The sequence below is a fragment of the Drosophila guanche genome, unplaced genomic scaffold (genome assembly GCF_900245975.1).
Source record: "Drosophila guanche unplaced genomic scaffold, DGUA_6, whole genome shotgun sequence".
In the NCBI taxonomy this organism is placed as follows: domain Eukaryota; kingdom Metazoa; phylum Arthropoda; class Insecta; order Diptera; family Drosophilidae; genus Drosophila; species Drosophila guanche.
Genome location: NW_022995749.1, coordinates 85,112 through 102,832, shown reverse-complemented (window position 1 = coordinate 102,832; position 17,721 = coordinate 85,112). Strand labels below are relative to the sequence as shown.

Below are 17,721 nucleotides of genomic sequence, written 5' to 3'. Positions count from 1 at the left end.
ACATTCTGAGCGGTGTCCGTGTCGGGCTTCGAGCTTCGTGCGGCGCTCATGGAAATTCGGCGGTTCATTCGTCTGTTAGCCGTCTGGTGCGTTGCCACGACGCTGTCGCAGTTTGTTCGTTTTGCTCGCTCGCTCGTTTGTCTGATGGTCGATGCTCGCTGCCTGGCATTCGCAGTCGTCGCATGTTGAGAGGAAGTAGGCGCGCTCCGCAGCAGCAGCAGCAGCAGCAGCAGAATCAGAATCTGTTGCAGAATCAGAATCAGAACCATAATCAGAGGGAGAGGCAGCAGCCAGGCAGATAAACGATTATTGTTTGGAGATTACAGGCACATTGATTGCTTACAACGGTAAATCTCACACACCGGAACACAGACACAGTCAGAGTCACAGCCACACAACGAGCAGCTCGAGTGGTTCGCACCGTGTCGCGCGCGCGTTCCATTGCGTATACGCAACGTTGCCGTCGGGTGCTTCGCTGACATCCGCTTCCGCCGTCGCCACTGTAACTGCACTGCCACGGCAGGGCCATGAAAATGCATTTGCATTTCCCAATTTAAGAATATCTTGCGTCGCGTCGCGCAGCCTCGCATTTCAAATCAAAAAATGTAACAACCTTCACAAAAATACAAATAAACGCAAATTATTGTTGCCGCTGCAGTTGTGCTTTCCGTTTTCGCTAAACGCTAGACGCTAGATTCTAGAAATATTTGTTTAAAAATTCTGTGTAACCTTTTTATTTTATAATCATTTTTTGGTGCAATTTGCAAACTTGTCGCGCAATTGGAAACAAACAAACGCCACTCGCCGCACGTTCGAAAAAAGTTGTTCATGCTAAACATGCAAATAATGCACGAGTCCAACAAATCCGCCAAACGGCAAAATTATTTATATGAAACAAAGCTAAACACAACACAGTGCAAAATGCAAAATGCCGAAGTCATAATCGCAAACCGTCCATGTTAGTTGTAATGAGTGCTACGACAAAATGCAACAATCACAGCGCCACTCGACCAGTTTGCCACTCGAGGGGAAAATAACCAGTAACGGTAGCGATACGAGTAATGATAACATAAATAAGAACTGTCGCGGCAGAGCCACAGCCACTCATCGGACGGAACGGGGCTGCTCCGGCTCGTGAACGCGGTCTATGTGCCAAGTTCTAGCTCCACAGAGTCACACACACACACACACACACACACAAACACACTGAGTCACCTCGAGCCCTGAATTCAAAGTGAGGGTACGCTGCGATGCTGAGCCATAGGACGGAAGTGTTGATATTGCCCCGCTGCTCAGTCGCAGTCGCAGCTCAGTCGATGAGCCCAGCCTGTAGCATAGAAATCGTCATCTCATAACGACTTAAGCTCCTCAGCGTGCTACATGGCTGCACAGTCAGCATTTCTTTGAGTACGTACATCCCCAGTGGTGCCCCCGGTGGTTACACACTTAAAGCCACAACAAACGCATTCACAGAATGCTCTGCTGGTAATGTCCATGATGATGACGATGATGGGGGTGAGGAATGATTTCTTTAAAGGTTACCTATCAGAGAAGAAGAAAAGAGATAAAGAGAAGAGAAGAGAGTCCTCTGTCTGTGTGCACGGAGTGATTTTGTTTACTTATGCCTTCTATTTATTTTCTATTTATTCGATTTGCATTTCACTAGGCGTCCGTCTTTGCCTTGGCAGTGCCTTCAAGCGTTACCAAAAACTCTCAAGCTTTCGAATGCAAATTTGTGTCGTCTAGTGCACAGTCAACCATCTAAGTCGACCCATAGATTTCCCTATATTCCATCTACACATCTTCTGTGTGTGTGTGTGTGTGTGGGCACTCAAATGTTTTGCTTGGCTGTTGAATTGCCTTTCAACGGGTCGAGCTGGGGCAGCCTCTTCAGTCAACGCATCTTCAGCATCAGTTCAGTAAATGGTGAGTATAATGATGAATAATATTTGAAAATAATTATCAATAAGATTTTCATTTGAATTGAGATGCTGCTAGCTTCAGCTCGAAGTCCCACATTTTGGCCCCCACCCCGTACGTTTCATTCTAGACATTATGGATCCACTAATCTGACAATCTGCTCACACAAAAAACCTTTTACAGCTTCAATAGCTAGAAAGACAGTGAGCTTCAGCACTGTAAAACAGTTTCCTGGGTCGTTAGTTTATGGCACAAGAGTGCTGAGATTGAATACAGCCATTTGCACACTCGAGTCGGCTAACGAATAGGATGATTATTGTTCTTAGGTAATGCACAGAGTCGGTTATCAGTGCAGGTGATTCATTCTCAACTTTGTGCAGGAGTTCAACTATGGGGAAAGGCAGTACTGGAACTAGGTGATTTATTGGCAATTATCGAACAGATAAACCTATTTAATAATGTGGCATTTGTTATGTTCAGCTCTAGAAAATGATGCCGAACTATTGAATCATCGAAAGGTATAATTTATAACCAGTTATCAAATTGTTTCGAAAAAACAAATTAACGCTACAAATATCATACCCGTACACTCAGAGAAAAGAGAGTACCAAGAAAAGAAACAAATTCACTTTAAGTCAAACATAAATCATATCAAATATTGAATCTATTTTTAAATTTATTCAAATTTCACTCTTAGCGCAAAATTTATTTTTAGTACTCGAAGTAAACATTAAAATTTCACTGTTGCTATTTTTATTCTTCCCTGGGTGTATGTGTATGTGGCATCCCCTTCAATCTTAAAATGAATGCATCGAAAATGCAAAGCTTGGCCTGTTTAAATTTTCTATTCTGCCTGTCATTTCAAACGAAATCAATTAATAATTCATTTATAATGCTAAACATGTTTGTTGATCAATTAAGTTTATGTACAGAAATTGGTCGCTAATCGATTGTGTGTTAAACTACCGAAAATTGTTAGCAAGCGACACATGTATATTATTAAAAATAATCAGTGACAAATGTGATTAAGTCTCCCCGTGAAGTAGAGTGATGCGCACGCGGAACGGGCACAGAATATTTTCCACTACAGAACTACTTTTCCACTCGAGTCGAAGCCAATTAACTAATTGATATTTCTACAACACTTTAAGTGAGTTTTAGCAGCTATCTAATCGTACTGCGTGTTGTCTTACAATTCTGAATCGTACTGTACTTGCATTTCAATTAAATCTAATGTTTACATTGGCGATAATCAGGCGATTGGCTTATCAGAGACTTTTTCCCACAGTTCATCTGTTTATGGGGCTAGTAGTTATAATATAAATGATCAACTTTGTAATACTTATAGCATTCTTTTACTGCCTCAATTAGTGGGGAGTAATTCTTAAATTTCCTTTCAATGGCCGCTCCGGATCGGAGCGGAAGTGAAAAATGGCTGGCGAAAGCGCAGCGAATGCAGCATTAATGCAATTACTTTCTTTTGTTTCTGTAATCAGGGAACCCATTTGGAATGCAATTTAAATGAGATTATACTTTGGCCAATGGCTACGCCTAGTTGTGGTGCACAAATGGGCTGTGCCGCAGGGTGGTGCTCATTAATTATGATACTTTGAATTTCGAGTGGCGTCGATGGCTTGCGGCATGTATCGGAAATGTATGTTAAAGCGGCAAATAACCGCAGGCTGATCCACCACACACCCTGACAGAGGGGATGCAGCACGCACACGCACACGCACACAGGTGGAGAGTGTGAGAGAGTGTTGTGACAGATACGGCGACAGGTGTTTAAAAAGTTTTCTTTAAGGCGCGTTCAAACAACGGAGAATAAACCCGGGGGACACCCGATGGATGTTGTGCTATGTCTTTGGCTGCGGCTGAGTCTGGGGGCGTTGTCGGCATTTTCTTGCTCAATCAACTTCAATCAAGCAGGAATTTCCAATGTAATTTGTGGTTTCAAAAGCGTTGCCGTCGCAGTCGCCGTCGTCGTCTTCGGCGTTCGGCCGCTGCTGAGGATGTTCGTGGCTGTGTCAAAGGCAGCCATTGAATGTGTAGAAAGGCAGAAAATTATCGACAAAGCCCACAGCCCACACACACAGACACACACAGATACAAAAAGGCAGGCACCGACTTACCCACCCTGTAGAACAAATGAAGCAGTGTGAAAATCTTGTGTTGGGACCGCTCTCCCTTCCGCTTGATTTGATGGCCTCTGGGCACCTCCGTTTCGTTTCACTTTGCTGGGCCTTTCCACAACTTCAAATTACGAGAGCGCCCAGAAAGGAGATGGGGTAACAAAAGAAAAAGGGAGAAAGGGCGGGAGGGAAAGAGGCAAAAGGAAATGCCCGCCGTCTGTCCGCTTGATTAGAAAAGCTGCAAGCGATAAGAAGACGCCAAAAGAAAAGCGCAAAAATAAAATAGAATTCTAATTGAATTTTATTTGTACATATACCTCCTTGTTCTTTCCTTTCGTGCCTTCTCACTCTTTTTGGACGGCAGTCAGCCTGCAGCCAAGTGTCCGTTTGATGTCCTTGCCTTGTCCACCGCTCCTGATTTATTGGTCCGTCGAGGCCAAGGCGCTGCGCTTTTTGAGCCTCGGGCCTGGGCCTCGACTTGTCCAGCGTTTTTAATTGCCTGTCAGGCCGTCTGTTCAGCATATCAACAGACAAAACGGCCACCAATATCCAGAGTCTGCCTTCGACACAGACCAGCACAAAAACCAACTGAATGTGTGAAAAATATTCAAACAATTTGGTTACAAATTTTCCAAACTTGGCAATGACAATTATGTGATGGACAAAGCCACAGCAGGAAGCCTTCAGCCCCATAATAAACTCACATATTAGTCCATAACCTGGCTGAGAGATACCCTTTGTGAAAGCCCTTTTCGAGCTAAGTATAACATATATTTGTTCTTCATTATCCTTTCATTGGTATCAATGGGAAACATCTCTAGGTACCATAGGAAGATGGACCTTTAAGGCCAGAGTTTCTTTCTTGTTTAAATGTTTACATACATATTTGGTATGTTTATGTTTATGCGTATGGTGTGTGTGGTGGAACCATTACAGTCTATATGGAACGCGTCAAGTGCTCGACACGACGAACGGAAACCGCAAAAACCGAATCCAAAACATTTCCCCCTGGCTGTGAGGCAAAACTTGTCACACACGCCCATGTGGCAAAAAAGACGAGACAAAAGCAAATCAAATATTTAAAGCTCATTGAGGCGAAAACTTTGACACATGTTGAGCGAAAGCCGATGGGGAGCGGAAGAAACTTTGATCCAAACGAGGCAGGGGGCTCTCGTTTCGTCTCGTCAATCCCCTGTCACTGGTGAGTAACTGACATTATGCGCTAGCCACATTCAGATCCAATTACTCCTCCCCATCCCATTGCGGTTTGGCAGCCCATCGCTGCTCCTCCACTCAAGATAACCCTTTGTTCTGGACTTGGCCTCGGCGCTGCGGTTGCCATTGCGAGACGCAATTAATGGTCCAATGTCGCTCGGAGATCTGTTCGGGGGTCGCTTGCCAATATTTCACTCACGCTGTGTGCGTCTGCACTTGAGAGCTGAATTGTCTCACTGTAGCCCCAAGCCCCAGTCCCATGCCGAACCCTTTCGAAGGTGGCAAGGTCGGGCCAGCACTCAGCGTGAGATAAGCGGAGGGGGAAAAAAAGGGAGAAAAAGGAAAATAGTTGAAAAAGTATGCAAATCAGGCGGGAGCGTTGCCAAATACCTGGGGAGGCCGAAGAGCCGAAGAATAACACAGCAGCAGCAGGCTCAACACCTGCCCATTGAGCACTAAATGCGCTTTGGTTCGGCATTCCTTTTCCTTCCCACCGGCCGCCTGTCGATAAAAAAACACAAAAACCAGATGGCTGTAGTTGTACCTGGAAGTGGAAGTGGAAGTGGAACTGGAGATGGGACTGATGGCATGAGGATGGCAATGGCAACTTAAAAGCCAAGTTGAATATGCTTTGGCAGAAAGGATTTGGCAATGGAAAGCAAACAAAAAGCGCACAAGCTGGAAAGTGAACTTTTTCGAAAGCCAGCTTACCAAGAGAAACAGACAGACAGACAGACAGACAGACAGACACTGGGGCGGGACTGATAGATAAAGACAGAGCGAGAGATTTGTGAAAACATTGCGTGTGCGTGATAGATCTGCAGCTTTGCATAACACCAAAAAAGAGAAATGGGACAAGAGCCGAAAAACAGCTTAACACGCCCCAGCAGACCCTGTAAAACTGAACTCAATTAAGAGGAGTCCGACTGCGTCAAAGGTCCGGTCCGGCCGAAAGAAGTTAATTTCATAATTTATACAACGGGCTCTGCTGATTTCAATTTAGAACTCAGCGGCCACAAGAGAGCTGTTCTAAAGAAAATAAAAAGCAAACAAATCGCTCCGCAACGGAATGTGGCATGGGGCATGGGGCATGGGGCATGGGAATGAATTAAAAATTAAAGCCAAAGCTGCAGCAGGAGTCGCAGATGCAAATGCAAACGAAAATAAGGCGGAGTAAGGAAAATAACAACTGTAGAAGGTGGGAAAAGCGGGAAAACTTTAGCAAACACTGACTGCCCCTGAAGAAAATCGCTCAAGTTTTAATTAGTTTGCCATGCAACCGCATTATAGACTAGGGGATAGAGCGGTATAAGCGGCGTAATGTAAAACTAGCGGCGTGGCGGGACAGGGACAGGGACAGGGCAGGGCTTCTTTATAATTTCAGTTTTTCCACTCTCGTTTCTGGGTGCTCTCATGGTTACACATTTTCTATTTCCATTTTCCATTGCGCTGAGACATTGACTTGTTGGCAGCTATAATAGCTGTAATAGAGCGCGCTTGTCAAAGTTCAACAGGCCAAATGGGAAGCTCTAATAATTGTTCCAACATTGAACAAACAAACGAGCAAAACTAATGAAGGAAGCGTGCAGCGGGGTGGCACTATATTCTTAATTGACTTTTCACTGGAGCGACGATGGCAGCAGCAGCCATCAAGAAAATCAAATTAATTGAAAATTACGCATACGCCATGTTTGTAGTGTAGCAATAATGTTTGCATTCTCACTCTCTGCGCCAAGTACCGTCTACTATTCAGCCACTCATCGCCGAGGGCCTTCGACTATGTGTATCTATATATTCACACTCGATTGGCTGGCTAGCTGCGAGTGCCACGATGCCATGGATCGATGCACTTTTTCGGGGCTAAAATGTTGCTCTCTCGTGCCGTTTATAGAACACTTTAAAAATCAACTTTGTTGGAAATACCATGCCAAATTGTGTTTATCTAGTTTTAGAATTGTATGGCAGCTTTCTAATATTTGGGGCGTAAATATTTAAAAATCGTTTAGTGGATATTTCATGGTTTGGCAGTCATTTTTAGGATTATCTCTCTCTCTGATGGTGCTTCTCTCTCGCTTATGGGAAGCTTATCTATCGCTTAATTGTAGTTAAAATCTCTGAAATAATACTTCCATTATAAATCAAAGTAAATTACAAGCCATTTTTAGCTGACTCTATTCATTTATCATCCCACTCTCCGAGGGATGCCAAATTCATGTTGTTATTATCTCTCTGTAAAATCTTGTTCATCGTTTGGATGTGCGAGAACTCATTGTAAATAACTATGTGTAAGGTTACAGCTGTATTGTCAGGTCAGCAATCAGTTGTGCTGACACTACATTATGGCACTATCTTCTTCAATCATCTATGAATGTTCCTCGTATGGCGTTGAGGCGAACTCTTCACAATTGCCCAACACGTATGGAACCCACTGTCTTGTTTGCTTAATTGTTCATCCATCCATTCAGCAGCAGTAGTCATCCAGTAGCACTCCCTCAATTGTAAATCCATTCACTTGACATTCACTCTGCTTCTCCGGAACTTTGCTGGCTTCATCAGCTGGCTCCCAGCGCTGGCTTCCTTCATTCATGAGCTAGTCAAATCGTCTGTTATTTGTTTTCATTAAGCTGCAATTGAAGCCCAAATGCCTGTACACAAATCAATATTTGTGTTTATTAACATTGTCTATGGCAAATGTCTCGTACATGAGACAAGAGAGGCGAAAATAGACAGCCAGAAACTACAGACCCAGGTCCAAATATGTCAGCGGGATGGAGCGGAGGGGCGGCGGAACGCATTTTAATATGCCTGACCAGCAACGCACACAGATGAGCTTTATGGCCAATTATCTATTCTATGGGCACCCATTAATGGTGGAATCGAATTTTCAATTGAATTGCCGAACCGATGCTGAGGGCTGTAGAGAGGTGAGTGGCGGAACGCGATCTGGGGGGCAACTTGTTTGCCGCTTTGTTTGTTTGCTGGGTGTGAAGTGTTTTGATTTGCCTGCCAGATTATAATAAAATTGGGCTCTCCACATTGTAATGCGAAGATTATTCGACGGCACGACGACAGCTTAGTGGGGGCCTTATGCCTTATGCCTTATGGCGTGTGCCAGCCAGCCAGCGGGACGGACACTGAGACGGACGAGACCCTCACTCTGTCGTAGTTCTTGCTTGTAATTGTGTTTGCACTTGTCGCGGGCTCTTTATGGTTTGATTACCATCGCGAACGCTTTAACATTTGTGCGTTTTACGACCACAACATATTAGATTTAATTGACAGATGCCACAGGCCCACATTTATGGGGATGCTACGCTAGTAGGCAGTACACAGCATTCGAGTGAAAAACAAATTCTCACAGACAATTTAATTGCACATTTTATGGCCAGCTTTTACGTGCATCCTTAATCATTTCCACATTCCTGCCAAACGTTATTCCTGTGTGGCGACGCATTGTGATAATAATAATGTAAATAATGGATTTCTGGATTTCTGGATTTCCGCAAGCGAATATGGGCATATATTTATAGTAAATTTGTTTTTCTCAACCGCAGAACAGTTTTCAATTCACCGCATATTGAGAGGGTGCACACTTTTCCCACCGATCCGCACGATTCGAATGATATGCAAAGCATGGAAGAACCTATGCTAATTGCGGGAACTCTGTGCTCCCACAAAAACCTTGATGTGCCCGATACCTGATCGCCCTGCTCTGATCTCATTTGATGATGTCACTTGCTGCCATCGCTGGCAACGCGGAAATATTCACTTTCAGTTCTAATAATGGGAAATTATCAGTGCAAATTGCTGGCATAAGCTTAGGCAGAGCGTAGAGGCCTGGCAACGACTTGAGTTTCGTACTTGACCTCTTGGCCCATGGAGTTTGTAGAGGTTGACGAGCAGTTGGATCTAGCTGTCTGCAAATGCAATTAAGATGCGATGGAATTTTCCTCAATTAATTGTATTTCACTTGCCGTCGCACTTTTTTCTATAAGCATTTTTATTCTTTAATTTAAAAATATGTATGCGCTTGATAACTTAACACACAGAGGCAGTCAGGAAAGTTGGTAATAAAAATTAAACTCACTGAAATGGTTTATTAGCCTAAAATAAACTTTGAGAGCAACAGCGATAGAGAGAGAGAGAGAGAGAGAGAGAGAGGGAGAGAGTGAGAGTGTGTGCATGAGTTATAGAATTTTATTGAATTGAATTAATATCAATCACCGGGGGCAGCCACGGGGTCGTTCAGTTACTGCTGATGCATGGCTTTTATGATGCTGCCGGAGAGGGGTTCCGACCAGTCGCATCAATGGCCAGAACCGTGCCCCCATTCATGGTGATTCATTCAGCAATGTGACGGCATAGCGGACGGCGGGGTCAATTGCTGGAGGGAGCTCTATTAATAAGTGCATGTGTAATCATCTTCAGTGGCAGTTGCAGCGGCAGTGGCAGTGGCAGTGGCATGGGAAGGGCCAAGCCAGGCGTCTGCGTCTGCGTCTGCGTCTGCGGTCGTCGTCGCGACAGCGGCTACGTGAGCGACGCCAAACGCGAGCGCCTCATGAGCACGTACTCTAAACTGAAATTCATATCATAGCTGCCTCTGTTTGTGTGTCGTCTCGTGGTCGCTGTGTGAGAGCGCACTCATATTGCGGCAATATACGAGTGTGTACTTAGAATATTTCTTTTGTGCTCGCCCCATAAACAATTATGTATTAAGTCGCTGGCGTTCCGGCATGTAAAGTGCGAGCAAGTGCGCTCTGGGCACACAGAGACAGACACCATGTCGAAACTTTGCCCACAGAGAGGTTATCCAAGGGCTTGCCACCTTCACGTCCCTCCATGGCTGCAGAGCAAGGCCGCTCGCCCATCCATACATACATACATAGATCTGTGGGCTCTCTAAATAATTTATCGTCACTCATACTGAAAACAGCAGAAGCAATCTCTCGTCGCGCAGCCAACGTTTGATTTAAAAATACTTACACACAAAATACTTATGTACATATATTTACAGCCGCACGAGAACTTCTATATATAATCGTACTCTGGTATTTTTATTCCGTTTAATTGTTGCTGCCCGCCCAGCTCTTGCTCTTGTTAAATTGTTTTATTTCGTTTCGTTCAAGTTCACGGCCCCAGAAATATATGTGTGTGCGACTGAACGAGTATAAAAGTTGCTTCCTCACTCTGCCCCGACGATGCATTGCTCTGGCGGTTGCTCTGTCCTATGGGCATTGTTGTTGTTGCTTCAATTAACCAAATTGTATTTCTGTTCGAGGCAGCTGACTAAAACTAATTCCGCTCTTGTTGAATTCATTGAGTTTTGGGGCTAATGAAATTGCCGCTGTTTACGCTGTCAATTGATGCCCAATCGATGGCGGGAATCGCGTCAAAAATGAAGAGTGTGTGCCCGTAGGTGAAGCGGTGGACGGCGATCTGCATCTGCTCTAACGTTGATGATGGACCAGAGATGACTGGCTGGGGGCTGTGCATTTGACTGGCGATTGTGCCTGATTGTGCGCCCCGCTCTGCACTGCTGATGCTGATGTTGTTGCTCATGTAAATTTAATGCCCGTCCCCACCAGAGTGGGTCAGCTATGAGCAGCAATGAGACTCTGCCTCTGACTCTGACTCTGACCAGTGGCCAGCTCAATTCGACGCCCACGTGCCACTGACATGCTGGAGCCCAATTGGGTGGGAGTGGTTGGTGGTTGGGTGGATTGCACTGCAATCATCATCTCGTCTGGCCCCATCAGCCGTGCAATCAATTTAGCTGCTGCAAACAAGTCAACCCCCGGCAACAAACATTACAGCTCCCAGATGGCCAGCCAGCCAGTCAGTCATTCGCTACGACAGACCTCTGCCCAGCCAGACAGACAGAAAGACAGACAAACCATCGTGGCAGCCATGGCACGAACCTTCTGAGCCACCCAGAGGCAGCGATAGCCTCGCCAGTGATTTTTATGTCTCCGGTTCTAATTAGAACTGGTCGTAGGTACTACTCTGGCATTGAGCGTTGATTTATTTGAAATGTGCTCAGTTTTTGTTTGAGTTCCCACAGACAATCAGCGGCAGAGTCTGCTTAAATACAGTACAACTTCGATAAATTGAACTTTACCAATTTGTATGTACCTTTATCCCTGTCCCTAAATACTTGATTGTGCAAAAAGTGAGTCCAATCTTGTGATTACATTCTTGAAGCTGTGTAAACTTTTGTGATTTGTTCTCTGATTTTTAACAGAAGCTTGACTGTAGTTGGCTTCGTTTCCTACTGTTTTTTTGTGGGTGGGGGGTATCATCTCATAACAGCTCAAAGCCCTGCCAAGCGAGCCAATGATTGACAGTTTTCCCAAATGTTTTCGGGCCGTAGCAGGCTGAGCGAGTGAGACGCCGATGTGGAAGTTGCAGCCGAAGCCGCAACCCCATCGACGTCTGGGCTGCAATGCAATTAGCATACAAAGCACGTAGCGCTTCCAAAGTGCAATGAAATTCGTATTAATAATGTTATTGTCATAATAGCTTTTGCTAATGCAATTTCCAGCAGCAGCCATTAACCAGAAGCTGAAGTGAAAACCACAGTTAAAGGTGAAGCTGAATCTGATGTGTGAACAGCTCGTACACGAGTAGGTGTCGTCTATCTGCCTTCTCATTTCTCAGTTAAACGTCACAAATGACTCAAATGTCTTCAAGCTAATCAACGAGGGAGAGGACTGAGGTCTTTTCCTTTTCCCTCAGCTTACGGGTTATTAATTGTGTGTTGGGGTTAACAGAAATCCCACTTTTGGTTAACACGAAAAGGCTTCGATTGTTGCGGGTTGAGCTATTTCGTGAGGGTTTCTTCCGGGAACTACTTTCGCTTCATAGCTTATCCCCCCGCTGCACACATTTTTGGGATCTAATGCGCTGCGGCTCTCAATGTCAACCCTCGACACGAAAAACTCATTAAGAGGCAACCCCTACAGAGCGGCGCACAAATGAATGTGAACGTAAATTTTGAAATTTGTCTAGAAGTAACAACTAATAAATGTTTCGCCTGCCAGCTGACAACTTGTGGGTGCCGTGACCCCGCCTGACAGACGCCCCCATCCACATCTACAGAGATCCACAGATCCGCAGATATCCCACAAGCTGCCCCACTTTCAGAGTGTTTATGTGTATGGACGACAATGAGTATCTCTCTCTCTCTCTCTTTCTGTGTGTGTGTGTGTGTGGCTCTCGGTAATCAAATTAAAGTTTCGTGTGACCGCATCCGACCCTCGTTGATGTTGCAATTAGTTTGATGGGCAAAGATTGCAGGGAGGCCAGGCCATCCGTGAAGAGCAGCAGTGGCAAGTGGAAAATTGAAATTGAATTATGCCACATTCAGGCTGCAATTGATGCGAAAAATTAGTTGAATGAGTTGCCAACGTGCAAGCAACATTAATGAGTTTCCACCTACAGCAAATTGCATTAACAAACCGTTTTCCTATTCCCATTTTGGCATTCATTTAATGGCCGCAATTCCAGACCAAATATGTTAATTGTTGCAAACGAGCCAAACCGCAAAAGGCAAACAAATACATGCTCGTACTCGTACTCGTACTCGTACTCGCATGATGCATAAACCATCAACGAGACGCCTCCAGGCCAAAGCCAAACAAAAGCCGTGCCACAAACAGGTGACCAAAACGGGTGCAAAGGGGATGTATGTAATCAACGAAAAGCAAATGCAGCAAAGGCCCAAAGAGTATTCCCCATGTTATTTTACATTTGCAAATGAGAGACCCAGCCAGGAGCAATATTGTACCCACCAGTGTGGGTGTAAAGGAGGGAAAAGGAAATCGTCTCCTATCTGTGGCCCTCTAATCAGTCAGGACAGTGTGTACGTTTCGCTCAGGTCTCCATTTTGTGTGGCATTGGCCGGGAACATGTGTTTACGTGACATATCTGCCTGTGCCTATGCCTGTGCCTGTGCCTGTGCGGCCAATGTGCCGATGTGCCGAAAACCAGAAAAATCAATAAATAAACCAAATGCCAAAAACGGTCGACATTCGCGCTGAAAGTGTTATTTAAAGATAGCTAAAAATAAAACCGCACATAATTTATTGCAATGTCAGGCCGAGTCGACGCCTAGCCGGCGGCTGCGACGCGAGTATCACAAATGCCAGCAAAAATTGTTCCATTACATATTGGGTAAATATTCTATGGTATTATGCATGCACTGCCAGAGATAACCACCCAATGCACATGTCGGAGGTGGACGCATGTTAATAATTTTTGTTTAGTAGGGTGGCTCATTAGGGAAATGAATAGGTAGTGGAGCTCTAGAGGGATTACGAGCACTACAAAAATATTTCTAAAAGGCAACTTTTTCATGTGTTCCTTCATAATTCGAAAACATGTTTGTTTTACTGACGCAACCACTTTGCAAGCTCTGTAGTTTATATTTTCTAAATAACAACAGCTCTAATTGGGAACATAAAAACCACTGAATTAATTAACAAACGAAGTATGTACTTTGTTTTAGGTAACTTTTAGCCCAATGGCTTCTGACTGCTATAAAATAGTTGAATGAAATTCGTCAAATAGTTTGTTTTCTCCATAAATAATTATATTAATTACTAATATAAATACAACTAATTCATTCAATTAATTATAATCAATTATTTGTATAACTATGAGCTGTTCTCATATTATAAATTACTTATATTATAGTTGTTGCTTTAATATAAATATTTAATTTATACATTTCTTTCGTGTATACAAACGTATAGTTCCTTTAATTTGTATAGCTTTTTCCTAACATTATGCAAAGTCAGAGAATTTCGTTCCCACCCTGAACACAAATCGTAGCCCAGAAACATTTCCGCGTGGTTTCTGGCTCATTCAGCCATTTCCAATTACCAGGCCCCATACTTCCTATACTTTCCATCATTATGCAAGCCATATTGTTGTCATTTAATTAGTGCCAGCATTCTTTGGACGATTGCAATTTGGCAGACGTTTTTCTCTCGGACTTTTGCTCGATCGCATCAAAAACTGTCTGACATTTTTGTCGGTTGGCTGGCTGCCGGGCGCAACTGCGTGCGAAAATTGTGTCGCGCTGTCAGCATTCATCAGCTTGATATATGGTTTTGCTGCTGCCACCTCCGCCAGGGGAGGGCGCCGTTTATCCGTAATAATTTTCAACATTATTTCTAGCAAAACTATATAAATCGAGACAGGTTGGCAGCGTTATAATCACCCTCCCTCACCAGCCCCAGCCCCAGCCGCAGCCCCGCGTCGCACTCGCACTCGCCTTAGTCTTAGCCTTAGCCACACTTAACGTCATAAAGCAAAGCCGGGACAAGTCGAGTTGTGGTGAGCCGAGTGTGAGAGCAGAGAGGAATAGCCGCGCCAAAGTTGTGCGACAAAAGCAACGCGGGTATGCATGAGGGAGGACTGGCATAGCGGCTGCTCTTTTATATGCATTATCTGCTCCTGGTATTCCCCTGAAACGACAGTCTGGCTGTTTTATTTTTATCCCCGACACCATCGCACCGCGAAAGTGAGTGAGAGCAAGAGGGTCCTTGCCGGGCCGTTAACTTAGTAAATTTCACGTGCCAAAACCGCCACAAACGCGACTCGCGGCGGGTGGAAGTCACCTAAAGAAAGAACTGCCACCGAAACCGAAAAGGGCACTGTCACTCGGTGCTGCTGCTGGTTCTGCTTCTGCTTCTGCTTCTGCTACAGCGATGGCAGGTTGGCAGCCCATTTCAAGGGCTTTTTATTTCAACTTCGACTGAAAGCCGAGCAATGCTCCCATCTGGAAATCTTTTCCGTTTGTTTTCTGCCTGTCGCCAGTCGCGGCGTTTTCGAGCAATGAACGTTCCTGGCCCGCGGCTTCGACAGGCCGCAAAAATGTATAAATTTTATATTTGCATGCAAATTACACGAGTACACTTCTTTCCGATTTGATTGCATTGCCGTTGGCGGTGCCGGGTGACGGTGGGGACAATTCGCCAGATGAAACTGACCGAAAATGCCAATGTCGATGATGACAAGGGCGTGCAATTAAGCTGAAAGCCCTGCCAAGGACCACAGCTTTGACAGAGTTTGATTTGTAAGTTTCTCCCATAAATGGAATTTATTTTTGCATGAAATTGATTTCGTTTCGTTCCGTTTCGTGCCATCTGTGGAAGTTCTTTTGCGTTTTTCTTTGCGGTTTGCCTAGCCGCAGTAATTTGATTCAGTGCAGATTCGATGAATACGAATCGTGGCCTGGCAAAAACTTGTCTCATCTCAATCTTGCTTAAAGTGCATTTTCATTGAAAACTGACGTAAGACTGCTAGCCTTGGCAGGAGAATACTTTAAGTTCAGGAGAGACAGCGAGAGAGTAGGAAAAGCAGTGGTGCGCCGCAAGCATTTGCTAGCTGGGATAGCAGCAACATTCACGGCTGAATTCCAAAAGCTCACCCTGAATGGCCGAGTCGCGATTCAATGTAAGTACAGCGCTTTTCACTGCAAAATGAATGCACAACATCCACTGCTCCTTCACCCTTCTCCCTCTCTCCCTCTCTCCCTCTCTGCCCTTGCGGCTGGCTCTATCTTCTGCTGTCCCTGTCTATCTGTGTGAAGTGGGGTTTTGGTGTGGCGCATAAATTGCTGGACTAACTGCAAAACTGTAAAATATGAACGAACGCACATGAATGTATCTCGCATCTCGTACCATGCTGTGTATCTGTGTATCTCAGCGGCTAGGTGTTGCTGAATGCAAAATGTAGCCACTGCTGTTGGCGTCCCTGCATCCTTTGCACACACTTTTATATGCGACACGGGCTCTTGCCGCCTGCCACCACAGCCTGGGGCCAAACCAGAAAACCAGCAAAACCAGCAAAACCAGCAAAACTCTGCCGTGAGCCAACAGTCCTACGGACTGTGCGTAGGATGTTGGCTGACTTTGCTTTCTTACTGGGAATACAGCCAGTGCCTATTGTGAGCTCTGCGCCAGCCTCTGCCTCGTTAGGGTCTAATTAAAATTAAAATTTGTTGCTTTAATGGAAAAGTTTCGTGAGTAGGCCTCAGATGCTCGTTAAATAAGTGACAGCGAGCGGATTTTGTGGTGTCTATGCCTGGCTTTGCGCCACTCAAACGGTCAGGAGCCACCCCTGAGCATAGTCACGTTGCAGCAGCGTGAGATCAACACCTGCCCACAGTTTGTACGGTGATTGCCTCGCTCCGGTGATTCCTGTCACGTAGCGTTGAATCCAATATTCAAATACGCGTAAACTAAAAGCTCTCTAAAGCCAATAGTGATTCCAGGTGCAATATATTTTATACGCGAGAGGGATGTCACCCCAAAAACAAGATTATTAAAAATTGTATGTGCCAATAAAAATTGGAAAAAAACTCAAACAAACGTTCATTCACGTTCCAAATTTGTTCATAGATATCTAGAAATAGTTTATGAATCAGTCAATGGCACAACAAATCAACGTTTTTTTAAAGAAGAATTTGAATGAAAGAAAAAGTATAGTCCGACCGGTCAAAGGGTAGGACTTTTTCATCCATTAGAACTTCCGCAAGACTTGTTTTAGAGCCAACTTTATTTGGTTACTTTCATCCCTTGCGTGGCCTTATTTCTGCATCTATGCAGCAGATACTTGTACAGTGGGAACTCAAAAGTTAAAGCTCAAGTTTTCTTGCCCTAAGCCGTGTCGCTCGTGTCACGTTTGGGTGCATCAAATACTTGCAGGATAATCTGGCTTAGTAGTAAATCACCGTTACGTGCATTCCGATTCGTTTGCCTTTGCATACATGGGGGCGCACCGGCCAGAGTAACCATTTTCCCCCTTGTATACGTGTCAAAATGTGGCGACATTTAGGATTCATTTCCCGCCCCTGGCAGCGACTGCACCAGAAATTAAATTAAGATCCGCCCAAGTCGCTTCACCTTGCCTCAACACCAATTCTATTTGCCTAGCCATGTGGCAAAGGGGAAGGAGCAGCAGCAGCAGGAGCTGACGTGAGCCACTGCGAATTGTCAACATTTCGGTGTAGAGAGTCATGTCCTTTTCGTTTTTGCCAAATATGAGCGCAAGGCTAACGGCCAACGGTGAAGAGTTTTCACGGGAAGAGTTTCCTCAATAAATTCCCTCCACACACACACACACACACACACACACACACACAGCAGCGACCGAAAACATGCAGTGGTAGTGGCTGGGGAGACAGGGGCAGTTGGGGACAGACCCCGACAGGCGACAGCCATAACGGTGACAGCGATAAATTAAATGGTAATTTGAATTTATCGTTAAGTGACACGAACAGGCAACTTCACAGACTACACACACACATATAAACTAGCACCGACAAAGAGATAAACTTGTATAGATATTATATTCTTGTTGCTGGAGGTACAATAAAAAGTAACGAACCAACTGCCAGACCCAATGAAACATATAAAACAAAAACCCAAACCGAAACCGAAGCTGA

At 44.8% G+C, this 17,721-nt stretch overlaps 1 protein-coding gene across 1 annotated transcript in view; it reads left to right on the top strand.

The window, feature by feature from the left end:
* The first annotated feature begins 247 nt into the window (after nt 1-247).
* LOC117585292 (octopamine receptor beta-2R) overlaps nt 248-17,721 on the top strand; it is a 43,936-nt gene continuing 26,462 nt past the window's right edge. The window contains exon 1 of the mRNA XM_034274720.1: nt 248-347. The gene's annotated coding sequence lies outside the window, so the exon portion shown is untranslated. The remainder of the gene's footprint in view (nt 348-17,721) is intronic.